The sequence below is a fragment of the Pantherophis guttatus genome, chromosome 14, assembly GCF_059756535.1.
Source record: "Pantherophis guttatus breed Tessera chromosome 14, ASM5975653v1, whole genome shotgun sequence".
NCBI classification, from domain to species: Eukaryota; Metazoa; Chordata; class Lepidosauria; order Squamata; family Colubridae; genus Pantherophis; species Pantherophis guttatus.
This window is the reverse complement of record NC_142076.1, coordinates 20290208-20303166: the sequence shown is the minus strand read 5'-3', so window position 1 is coordinate 20303166 and position 12959 is coordinate 20290208. Positions and strand designations below refer to the sequence as shown.

The 12959-nt window shown below is 47.2% G+C and overlaps 1 long non-coding RNA gene across 1 annotated transcript; it reads left to right on the top strand.

Annotated features, from left to right (window-relative positions):
- The first annotated feature begins 299 nt into the window (after window positions 1-299).
- Window positions 300-9731, top strand: LOC148112123 (uncharacterized). The gene is made up of 2 exons (XR_015729878.1): window positions 300-549; window positions 9510-9731. It is a non-coding gene; the product is annotated as an uncharacterized LOC148112123 (long non-coding RNA).
- Window positions 9732-12959: the final 3228 nt, after the last annotated feature.

Genomic DNA, 12959 nt, shown 5'->3' with positions numbered 1-12959 from the left:
TCAGCTGGGATTCCTGATCCGGTTTCTTTGCTTTGTCCCTGCAACCTGCAGCCGTGAAGGGGGGGAATCCCTTGGTGATCTTTGGATCTCAAAAACATCCTTTGTTCATCGCATTTTGCAAAGGCGGGAAGTCCGTGGGTGGGTGGCGGATTCCACCAGGGAGCACTGCAATTTTCAGTGGGTGTGTTTTCTTTTTTTTTTTTCCTTTTTAAAATGGGAACAGGAGGGTCACGTTTATGGATTGTAGTCAGTCTGCTTAATCTGCCTTGTGAATCTGTTTCCTGCCTTAAAAAACAAGGGGAAAGGACAACACCTATTTTTGGCAGGCAACCTGCCCTGTTCCAGCTGGAGGGGGTTTGGGGAATTGGACGGGAAGCACTTGGGGGCCGTGGAGAAATCCTCTGTGGGTTGCTGCCCACACATACGCAGTGCGTGCCAGACGCACACTGTGTGCGTGCATGCGTGGTGCACGCCAAACACACGCTGGACACATGCACGCACAGTACGCACCAAATGCACCCTTCGTGCAGAAAAAGGACCCATTTGAAGGTAGGTAGAACAGCGAGTGGGGGAGAAGAGCTGTCCCGCGCGATTAAGATTGGCTACAATTTTTTTTTTTTTAATTTGATTTATATGCCGCCCTTCTCCGGAGACTCAGGGCGGCTTACAATGCGTTAAGCAATAGCCTTCATACTTTTGTATATTTTATACAAAGTCAGCTTATTGCCCCCACAAACTGGGTCCTCATTTCACCTACCTTAGAAAGGATGGAAGGCTGAGTCAACCTTGAGCCTTGGAGAGATTCGAACCAGCAGTAATTGCAGGCAGCTGTGTTAATAACAGGGTGCTTAGACCACTGTACTATCAAGGCTCTCCTACTTTCTAGCGAATATAAATCGTGCGGCACAGCTAATCGTCGGAAATACCGGTTTAGATGAACCGGTAGCTTTTTTTTTTTACTACCGGTTCGCCCGAACTGGTGCGAACCGGTAGCATTTCACCCCTGCTTGGGGGATAACACAAAGTGAACCGTAGGCTCTCTTTTCCCCATTTTTTTTTGGGGGGAGGATATGGTAGGAGATCTCAAGTGTTCTGAAGATATTCAGAGTTGCAACTTAGAATCATACAGTTGTAGGGCTGAAAGGGACCGTGGAGGTCTTCTAGTCCAACCCCCAGCTCAAACAGGAGACCCTATTCCATTTCAGACAAATGGTTGTCCAATCTCTTCTTGAAAACCTCCAGTGTTGGAGCATTCACGACTTCTGGAGGCCAAGTTGTTCCACTGATTGATTGTTCTTCCTTTCAGAAAATCTCTCCTTGGTTCTAGGTTGGTTCTCTCCATGCTTAGTTTCCATCCGTTGCTTCCTGCTTTGGAGAATGGGTTGAACCCCCTCTTTCTTTGCGGCAACCCCTCAAAAATCGGAAGACCGCTATCTTGTCACTCCAAGTCCTAGCAATGATGAATTCTTGCAACTGTTCTTTGTATAATTTAGCCTCCAGTCCCCTAATCATCTTCGTTGCTTTTCTCTCCACTTTTTCCAGAGTCTCAACAACTTCTTTATATTGTGTCTACCAAAATTGTATTTTCCCGAACACTTTTATTAGGTAAAGGTAAAGGTTCCCCTCGCACATATGTGCTAGTCGTTCCCGACTCTAGGGGGCGGTGCTCATCTCCGTTCCAAAGCCGAAGAGCCAGCACTGTCCGAAGACGTCTCCGTGGTCATGTGGCCGGCATGACTCAACGCCAAAGGCGCACGGAACCCTGTTACCTTCCCACCAAAGGTGGTTCTGATTTTTCCACTTGCATTTTTTATGTGCTTTAGAACTGCTAGGTTGGCAGAAGCTGGGACAAGTCACGGGAGCTCACTCCATTACGCAGCGCTGGGGATTCGAACCGCTGAACTGCCAACCTTTCGATTGACAAGCTCAGCGTCTTAGCCACTGAGCCAACGCATCCCCACACTTTTATTAGCAATTATTAATTTACACACAGGATTCTTTTTAACAACAACTGAGCTGGGATGGGAGATCGGCTGTTTTTTGAAAACTGGGTGCAGAGAGAATGGGACGCTGCCATTTTGAACCTCCTGCAGCTTCACAGCCTCAACATTGGGGAATAGCTTCTCCTCGTTGTCCCTGCCTCCTTGATGCAGCTCTCCATGTCAGAACCGGAGATGACCGGAGCATCATCGAGAAACCGTTGCAATGTGAAACTCGGAGGCTTAAAAAAAACAAAAAAAAAAACCCACGCACCATCAAGCAAGAGCAATGAACTGTAGCTGCAATTTTTGCCGATTGCGTATCGTTGGGAGAACTTCCACGAGACGAGGCTGAGCTATACGGTTGGTATGTATACATTGTTTATCCTCCCATCAATTGCACATACCAGGCGTGAAGGAAGGATCTCCAGATGGGAAAAACTCTGTCGAGCACATCTGGTCCAAAGCTTGGAGGTCTTCCATCCATGGAAGCGAATGGAGCCCCATTAAAACACCAGTGACGTCAGTCGGTATAGGGTAACTGCAGATGTGGCAGCTTCGGGATTTTTTTTCTCATCCATCTGGCAGGGAATAAATTGCACATGGCAAGTTGATGGATGATGCCAATCACACATCAGGCATGTTTTAAATCCCAGGGATTGTGTCTGATTGCTTCCAAGCTTGCAGGCAGCAAATTATAGCCTAATTCTGGATCAATTAAGGGGATGGAATTTGGCAGAAAGAATTGTCATGTTTTGTATCTGGTTAGGAACAGTGTTAGTAATGTACGCTTGTGAAAGTTGGACCACAAGGAAGGCTGAGGGCCGAAGAATGGATGCTTTCAAATTGTGGTGTTGAAGAAGATTCTTGAGAGGACTACAAGTCATCATCATTCATCATTGTCTATCCACTGCAGGATGAAGGCCTCTTCTGTGTTTTTCCAACTCAGATGGTCTTGAACTTCCTTTTGCCAGCTGGGCCTGCTGATGTTTGTAGATCCACCTTGGTTTAAGTCTCTTTTGTGAATGCTTTTTTTATCAATTGAAATTGATTGGATTGGATCGATGGTGAAGAGAAGATCCTTGAGCGTCTCTTTTGACAGCAAGGAGATCCAATTGGTCGATCCTGAAGGAAATCAACCCTGAGTGTCCTTTGGCAGGACAGATCCTGAAGCTGAAGCTCAAATACTTTGGCCACCTAATGAGAAGAGAGAGGAACTCCTTGGATGGAGGTGAGGTGGGGAAGGTGGACCAATTTATTTATTCGTTTCCATGTTAGTCTAGTTACGTGCTAGTCGTTCCCGACTCTAGGGGGCAGTGCTCATTTCCGTTTCAAAGCCGAAGATCCAGCGCTGTCAGAAGACGTCTCCGTGGTCATGTGGCCGGCATGACTAAATGCCAAAGGCACACGGAACGCTGTTACCTTCCCACCAAAGGGGGTCCCTATTTTCCTACTTGCATTTTTTTACCTGCTTTCGAACTGCTAGGTTGGCAGAAGCTGGGACAAGTCACGGGAGCTCACCCCGTTAGGCAGCACTAGGGATTCGAACCGCTGAACTGCCGACCTTTCGATCGACAAGCTCAGCGTCTTAGCCACTGAGTCACAGCGTCCAATCCATCTCTACTGTCCTGTTTTTATTTGTATTTGATTTTTTGGTAGGGCCTATAAAGATAAGCCGAACAGAAACTGATCAGAGTGATTCCCAGGCCTCCGAATTGCACATCCTCTACAGAAAATAAAAGGAAGCCACGGTCAGTCAGGTTCGTTTAAGAGCCAAGAAGCCAAGCTTCTTTTAATTCCAACGGCAAAACCCAATCGGAGGATTGCTCCAGAGGACTCGGTCTTCTCCCAGCGACGCGACGCATTGGACACCCCGCCTGGGTAACGCGCCCAAGTCGAGAAGTGGGAACATTTAAACTGGGTTAAAAGCTCGCTGGGCCTCTTGAACCCTGAGTTAAAAGGGGGAGAAGAAGAGGAAACGGTTTCTCTCCGTGGCAAAGTCTGGATGAGAGAGATCCCTTTCTCTATTGTTCGTTGACTTGGAGGCCTTTCGATTCCCATAGCCGGACGGACAATCAAGACCCAACCAAGTCCTCTGGGAGAAAACCTAATCTCAGATACCGAGTCCTTTTTTGAAAAGCGCGTCCTCCGAACAACAGAGAAACAGAGAGCCAAAAAAGAAAAAAAAGGAAAGAAAAGAAAAGAACTCAGTGAAAAAGAGTTTTGGGTCCCCCTGAATTGGCAGACACCTGATTCTCCTGCTTGGGGCATTGATTGTTCAAGCCAAGCCCCCTCTTCTGAATGTGACACTTGTTTTCTGAAAGGCAAATGGAAAAAGAGGGTGGTGGGAGTCACGGGAGGCTCTCTCTCTCTCTCTCTCTCTCTCTCTCTCTCTCTCTGATGTTCCGAGTAGTGCAGTTTTTTGCAGTTCCGCTGGTGTTATTGCAGGAAGCTGCAATTTCTTGATGCGTTTTGTAAAATTCTTAGACATGGTACCAAGTGCCCCGATGACAAGGGGTATCCCTGTTATTATTATTTGTTATTATTATTCCCTTAGGCAGAGAGTGACTTCAGTTTTTAATCCTGAATTCCTCAATCACTAAATCAATAATTCTAGTAAAGTGGTCTACTGTGGGGAATCAGAGCCATTGTCATTTGGTTTTTAGACGGCACTTCCCTCCCTCCCCTGAGAAAAGGACTTTTTTTAAAAAAAAATTCCTGGGTTTTTACTTTTTCCTTCTTTCAATGATTTGTCTCCTGCTGTTTTACTGCTCTCGTTTTTTTGGCCTGTTTCTTTGGGCTAATTAGTCGTTATTGGACTGCTAAATTTATTCTTAAATGGAAGGCAGATGTTTGTTTATGGAAAAATCTGCTTTCTGTGTTATGTTGGGTGTCGCTTGAAATGCAAAATGCAGATGGTGGGATAGAACTGCATTTCCTTCATTGCTTAGATCAGCAAACAAGGCTTTTTAGAGGAATAAGTTTAGAAAGAAAGCTGTGAGAGGTTCTGGTAGAGAAGAAGGAGAAGAGGAGGAGAAGGAGAAGGAGGAGGAGGAGGGGAAGGAGAAGGAAAAGAAGGAGAAGGAGAAGAAGAGGAAGAAGAAGAAGAAGAAGAAGAAGAAGAAGAAGAAGAAGAAGAAGAAGAAGAAGAAGAAGAAGAAGAAGAAGAAGAAGAAGAAGGAAGAAGAAGAAGAAGAAGAAGAAGAAAGAAGAAGAAGAAGAAGAAGAAGAAGAAGAAGAAGAAGAAGAAGAAGAAGTCTGCTAGCATTTTTTCTAAAAATTATTTGGATGCAACCAAAGAAATAAATCGCAACTTACAAAACTTGGCTACCTTTGATTAAAACGTGGACGCATCCGAGGAAGTGAGTTGCAGATCACGAATGTTGTTGCCTTTGATTAAAATTTGGGCGCATCCAAGGAAGTGAATTGCAATTTACAAAAACTGGTCCTTTGAATTAAAAGCCGGATGCATTCAAGGATGTAAATGCAATTTACACAAACTGGTACCTTGGATGCAAAATTCGGGTGCAACTGAGGAAGTGAGTTCCAGGTCACAAAAGCTACCGCCCTTGTTAGTTGGAAAAGGTGTGATTTTGATGGTAGAAGTCACATACAGACAAAATTCTTCCTCCGTTAATCTTCTAGATCTATCTGGAATAAAGTGAGTTATAAACAAGACAGTTCTAGGCTGCATAAACAGAGGGATAGAATCAAGATCACATGAAGTGTTGATACCACTTTGTAATGCCTTGGTAAGGCCACACTTGGAATCCTGCATCCAGTTTTGGTCGCCACGATGTAAAAAAGATGTGGAGACTCTGGAAAGAATGCAGAGAAGAGCAACAAAGAGGATTAGGGGACTGGAGGCTAAAACATACGAAGAATGGATGCAGGAACTGGGTATGTCTAGTTTAATGAAGAGAAGGACCAGGGGAGACATGATAGCAGTCTTCCAATATCTCAGGGGCTGCCCCAAAGAAGAGGAGTCAAGCTATTCTCCAAAGCACCAGAGGGCAGGACAAGAAGCAACGGGTGGAAACTAATCAAGGAGAGAAGCAACTTAGAACTAAGGAGAAATTTCCTGACAGTTAGAACAATTAATCAGCGGAACGACTTGCCTCCAGAAGTTGTGAATGCTCCAACACTGGAAGTTTTTAAGAAGATGTTGGATAACCATTTGTCTGAAGTGGTGTAGGGCTTCCTGCCTAAGCAGGGGGTTGGACTAGAAGACCTCCAAGGTCCCTTCCAACTCTGTGATTCTAACCTAAACCAATTAGGAGTTTTGGATGTTCCCTTGTATCATTGGAAACAGCTCCAAATTATTATGTTTTAAAATTTTCAATTCTGACCCAATTAAAAGCATGCGGATAACTTAGACTGGGTTAGGAATATTTATTTAAACCATATCATAACGATAGTTCTTTAATTTGGAGAGATGGGTAAAATATTATTTGTTTCATTCTTTTCAAATGTAAGTTGCCCCACAGTCACTCTGGAGGGCAGCAGCCTTGAAACCAAGCCAATGAAGAACAAAATGAAGTTGAATCCAATCCCTTCCTTGGAAGTCTGTTTGGTAGACTTTCTTTATCCCTTCCCGATAGGGATTTTTTTTTTCCCCCAAGTGTTTATTTGTATGTGGTTAAAAGATTAAATAACTTTTTCCCCAGGGAAAAAGTAGGAGGGATTTTTATCCTTGGTTAGCCATGAGGAATACATTCCATTGCAATGACAAGTTTGCACGCTTGGGGTTTTTAAAATGGACTTTTCAGTAAAATGTATATATATATGTGTGTGTGTGTGTGTGTGTGTGTGTGTGTAATTATATATATAGATCTGAAGAAATGCTTTTTAGAAAACCAGCCGACCGCTATGGAGCCCTACCCACAGCATTGGAAGACTTGAAACTGATTGCATCTTGAAACGGTCAATTCCATCGTTGCAAATCTGGAGCCTCCGTTCACGGACTAGGTAGTTAGGTTCACCTGACATGCTAAAGACATATCACTGCTTAGTTAGGGCTCTAAGGCATTGACTGAGAATAACCATTGTAGCTTGGTTAACAGTCCAGGAGCCGGTTTGGTGTAGGGGTTAAGAGGTTGGCCGAGAAACCAGGAGACAGTGAGTTTTAGTCCTTTTCTTAAGCATGAAAGCCAGATGGGTGACTTTGAGCCAATCACTAGGAGTCTGTGAATTCTAGTTCTGCCTTAGCCATAAAAGCTAGCTGGGTATCTCTTGGCCAATCACCAGGAGACGGTGAATTCTGGTTCTGCCTTAGCCATAAAAGCTGGCTAGGTAACTTTTGGCCAATCACTAGGAATCGGTGAATTCTAGTTCCACCTTAGATGTGAAAACTGGCTGGGTGAGCTTTGGCCAATCACCAGGAGACGGCGAGTTCTAGTCCTTTTCTTAAGCATGAAAGCCGGCTGGGTGACTTTGAGCCAATCACTAGGAGTCTGTGAATTCTAGTTCTGCCTTAGCCATAAAAACTAGCTGGGTATCTCTTGGCCAATCACCAGGAGGCGGTGAATTCTAGTTCTGCCCTAGCCATAAAAGCTAGTTGGGTATCTCTTGGCCAATCACCAGGAGGCAGTGAATTCTAGTTCTGCCCTAGCCATAAAAGCTGACTAGGTAACTTTTGGCCAATCACTAGAAGACCGTGAATTCTAGTTCCACCTTAGATGTGAAAACTGGCTAGGTGAGCTTTGAGCCAATCACCAGGAGACGGTGAATTCTAGTTCCACCTTTAGGCCCGAAATCTAGCTGGGTGACTTTTGGCTAGTCCCTCTCTCAGCCCACCCCACCTCACAAGATTTTTGCTGCGGGGAAAATAGGAGGAAGAAGGATGCATGATCGCTGCTTTGAGCTACTTTTAAAGGCGAAAGTCTAATGAATAAATAAAATAAATAGATAAGATAGATAACATTGATGGCTCAGGACTGTCAAAACCAGTCCTAGCTCTGAGAAGATCGGCCCTCCGAGCTGCCAACGTGGAGGGAAACAAAAACAATGTTGGAACTCACTTAAACCGTCCACCGAGGTTTGGGTGGGTCCCCTTTATTTATTCTTCACACACACACCCCCAATGTGAAAAGTCAGCTTGAGTGACATGCATGAAAAAGCCGGTTAGGGTGAGGAATCCCCCTCCCACCGCCTGCTTTCACAGACCCTCAAAGCTTTGTCTCCGGGACTCCTTGTGTTCCTGACACCCATTTCTCGGTGCAAGAATGGGGTAACTAAGAAGGTTGTGGGGGTTGCTGGGGACGGAAGAATGCCGCAGGGGAAGGGCTGTGAAAGAGAGAGAGAGAGAGAGAAAGAGAAAGAGAGAAGGAGGGAGGGAGAGAGAGAGGGATCTCCTGCAGGAGTTGCCACAAAACTCCATTCAACCGAGCAGAAGAGAAGAAATAAAATCCCTTTAAACGGGAAATCAGCTTTTCTGAAAAGAAAACTCACCCCCTCCCCTTTGTCTCACGCCTTTGCTTTCTTATAACTGGGCGAGGGGATAAGCTACCCCCCACCCCCCAATGCATTAACCAGTTTTCACTTTGTAGGGCGTGCCACAATGGGGGTCTTCGTTCAGTGGCGCTCCCCCCCATTCCCCGTCTCTTTCTTCAGCAGTGCTCTTTTTCATTCTTCCTTTCTCGCCCTCTCTCCATCCATTTTCCCCGTGGCTCCTTCCGAAAGGCCCGATTCTCCTCAAGGATGCTGCGTGGCCATAGACCCCCTTCGTTCCTGAAATTAAAAGCAGAACGGTGGGGCTGACCTTGGAGGAAAGAGGCTGTCATCAAGGGGGAACTTCCAGAAACGTTGACTCAGCCCCAAGGACAGAAAGGGTGGGAAGAGAAACTCAGACCTGTCCTTGGTTTTATTGAGTGTTAAGAGGAGAGGAGAGAAACCCGAAAGGGAGCTATTAAGAGATTGTCATTCTTACCCTACAACAATGAAGAACAGAGGTGTCTGCAGAAGCCACCTGCAGAGAGGTCAAAGAAAATATAGGTAGTGCTCAACTTGCAACGGAGTTCATTTAGGGACTGTTTGAAGTTGCAACGGCACTGAAAAACAGTGATTTAGGATCATTTTTCACACTTACGACCGGTGCAGCATCCCCAGGCTCACCTGGTTTACGTCCAGATGCTTGGCAACGGACTTGCATTGATGACGGTTGCGATGTGTTGTTGTTTTTTTAAAAAAAAAATGGGGCAAGATTTCAACTGCATGATTGTGACTGTCCTCTTGACAGGGGTGAAATCCAAAATTTTTCCCTACCGGTTCTGTAGGCGTGGCTTGGTGGGCATGGCAGGGGAAGGATATTGCAAAATCTCCATTCCCTCCCCTCCTGCGGGAAGGATATTGCAAAGTCTCCATTCCCACCTCATTCCTGGGAGAAGGATATTGCCGAATCTCCATTCCCTCCCCACTCTGGGACCAGCCAGAGGTGGGATTTGCCGGCTCTCCGAACTACTCAAAATTTCCGCTACCGGTTCTCCCGAACCTGCTGGATTTCACCTCTGCCTCTTGACCTTCTGCCCACAGGCACCCTTGACAATGACCCATTCCTGGAATCCTTGCCTGGTTGCATCTTGACCTGGACGGGAGAGCGGATCCGTGCCAGGGTTCAAGGAACTGGACCATTGGCCCAGCAAGCCTATTGACGTCCCTCAAACCAACTTTACGCTTCCTTCCTGAGATAGGAGAAGGGGTGGGGGGGAAATAAATAAATAAATAAATAAATAAATAAATAAATAAATAAATAAACCAGGCTTTGCACATGTGTTTCGGACCTATTGTTCCTTCCTCTCCCCCACCCGTCCCTTCCCTTCTTTGCATTGTTTCCACCATCCCACCTGTTCTTTCTAATCCTAAAGCTTCTCTGAAGTCAGCCGAGTGGAGAGCAGTGGTGATGGGCAAGCTCCTTTGTCCGGATGAAATACGCAACCAACCGACCGCTTTCCAGAAGTCGAAAGGGGGGGGCATCGGCAGATAAGAGAAGCCTCCGAGCCAGCCCCCAAAATAACCCCGGAGACACGGGCCCTGTGGGAGGGGAGGGATGCTTGAAGGAGAGCCAGAGAAGCAGGTGGCTCCTGGGGTGTGAGATTTCGAAGGCCACCGCTGGGTTGGGAGAGAGGCCGGCTTGCCCCTTTGACTTGCAAAGTGTGCTTCCCAGGCTCCGCACGGGCTGGGAAAGGAAGTCCCCGGTCGCACGTCCCTCATTAAGGCCGCCTGCTTTCTGGCCCCACGGACAGGAGGGCTAATCATCCAGCGGGTGAAAAATCTCACCTGGAAGAAGGTCCGTTTGGCTCCAGGAGAATCTGCCGAGAGGCCTTCCCAGGCGTTTGTTGCGGGTTCCCATCAGCACAACTGCCAACAACACCCACCCCCCAAGAAGACAAACGGGCATCTTTGGTTCATGGCCCCCATCTCACCTCTGCCACGCTGGGTCACATTTTCCCAGTGGAATTAGCTTGGCCAGTTTGACTCATGACCCCACCACACCCCAATAAAAGCAGTGACCCCCCTTTATGTAAGCGACTGTTTTTTGGGGATAGCAATTTTGTTTTGGAATGATGTTCGTGATTCCTTCCTTCTTTCCTTCTTTCCTTCCTTCCTTCCTTCCTTCTTTCCTTCCTTCCTTCCTTTTCTTCCTTCCTTCCTTCCTTCCTTCCTTCCTTCCTTCCTTCCTTCCTTCCTTCCTTCCTTCCTTCCTTCCTTCTTTCCTTCCTTCCTTCCTTCTTTTCTTCCTTCCTTCCTTCCTTCCTTCCTTCCTTCCTCCCTCTCTCTCTCTCTTTTCTTTTCCTTCCTTCTTTCCCTCCCTCCTTCCTTCCCTAGCTTGACTCCCTCTTCTTTGGGGCAGCCCCTCAAATACTGGAACACTCCTATCATGTCAACCCTAGTTCCAATCAGTCAACTCATCCAAGGTTTGGGAGTAACAGAATAGCGGTATAACAAGTTGGAAGGGACCTTGGAGGTCTTCTAGTCCAACCCCATAGGGGAAGAACCCTATAACATTTCCGACAAACGAATGTCCAAACTCTTCTTAAAAACCTCCTTGGAACATCCACAACTTCTGGTGGCAAGTTGTTCCACTGATGAATTGTTCTCACTGTCAGGAAATTTCTCCTGAGTTCCAGGTTGCTTCTCTCCTTGGTTAGTTCCTATCCGTTGCTTCTTCTCCTGCCTTCAGGTGCTTTGGAGAAGAGCTTTGATCTCCTCTTCTTTGGGGCAACCCCTGAGATATTGCAATAAGGCATATATACCTTCCAAACAAATCCTGCTTGGGAAGGGAAGGGACAGCCTTGTTTGGCCCCTCGATGCCTTGGCTCCGGGTTCAGCAGACAGTCATCTCCCACAGCCCCAGCCAAAATCCCGAAGTGACGCCTGGAGGGGAAGTCTGGGGAGGGGACAGCCGGCTGGGATCCAGCGCCTTCTCTGGGGAGCTGTACTCCAATGAAACAATTAGCCCGAGCGGAAGTTGTCTTTCTGTCCTGCTGAAGTGGCAGGCGGCATCCTTGGCAGCCACGCTTTCCTTCCCAAAGCCCGTGCCACCGAGAACTGAATGCCCAACGTCCAGCTCACCCCTCCCTCCCTCCCGGATTCTGCCTCCAGCCAAAGGGAATAAAAAGGGGTGGGGGTCGTCTGAGATCCATTTTTAGAGACGCTCAAAGAGGGGAGGCTTTGTGGCGGGGATACTCCGCAGGCCTGGAATCCTCAGAACTTGATAGACCAGCCATTGTTGGGAAGCCATGGCCAAGGGATGGTCAGCAGGACAGGAAATGGAGAAGCAGCTGGCCTGCCAGAGAAGCTAACATCTGCCTGATGTAGCTTCAGGCCCAAGAGAGGAGGAGTCAAGGCGTTGAGATATAGCCCGGCCTTGTGTTGGGACACCCTTGCATTTAAGAGTTGGATAGGACTCGTAGGTCTTCTAGTCCAAGGGTCTCCAACCTTGGCAACTTTAAGACTTGTGGACTTTAACTCCTAGAATTCTGGGAGTTGAAGTCCACAAGTCTTAAAGTTGCCAAGGTTGGAGAGCCCTGGACTAGTCCAACATCAGTCTGGACAAATGGTTGTTGGGTCTCTTCTTGAAAGCCTCCAGTGATGAAACCCCCACAACTCCTGGAGATAAGCTGTTCCACTGTTTCATTGTTCTCACCGTCAGGAAATTTCTCCTTCGTTCCAAGTTGGTTCTCTCCTCGGTTAAGTTTCCACATCCATTGCTTCTCGTCTTGCTTTCAGATGCTTTGGAGAGGAGGTTGACTCCCCAACCCCTCTTCTTTGTGGCAGCCCTTCAAATATTGACTGACCACCACCCCCCTCCTCAAATATTGGCTGAAATTTAGCTGGTGGGTTTCCATGACTGGATTTTGCTGGTGAAAAAAAATCGGTGGGAGGACCTCCTTAGTTAGGAAGTTGTGCCACGCGTGTTGAAAGCCACGTTAGATCATCTCTCATCCATGGACATCAAAGCTGGGTTAGATGCTCTACTGCAGGGAATCGATCTGTTCCCTGCATGGCTTGCTCTTGCTTTGTACCTTGATGGACTTGTCCAGGGGACAGGGAAGTCTTCTTCAAGGCAAGCTCAGCTCCTGGCAACTTCTGCAGAACTTTCTTTTGGGGGGGGGGGGGTGGACCATGTGAAACTGTTGGCCAGAAGGTTGTGTGCGTTTTGCCAGCTTCCCAATTCAGTTTCAGGTGTTTTTCAAAAAATATTTACAATAATCCATGGTAAATCTTACGATCTCTCCCACCCGCCTGTTACTACTCTGTGTAACATCCAGCTACCTTAAGGAAGCCACATCTGCTCATCCAGCTGCCCTATGCAAATGGCTGCCTTTACCAGTGCCCTGCACTTAAGACACGGGATGGCACGGGCTCAGAAGGACGCCAGCTCCAGGGGGCAACTGGCAACGCCTCAGGAACCCCCTCCCCTTTGCAAGCTGGCCCTTTAACAACATCCTTCTCCAGCAAGCCCAGCGCCACCCCTCCCCA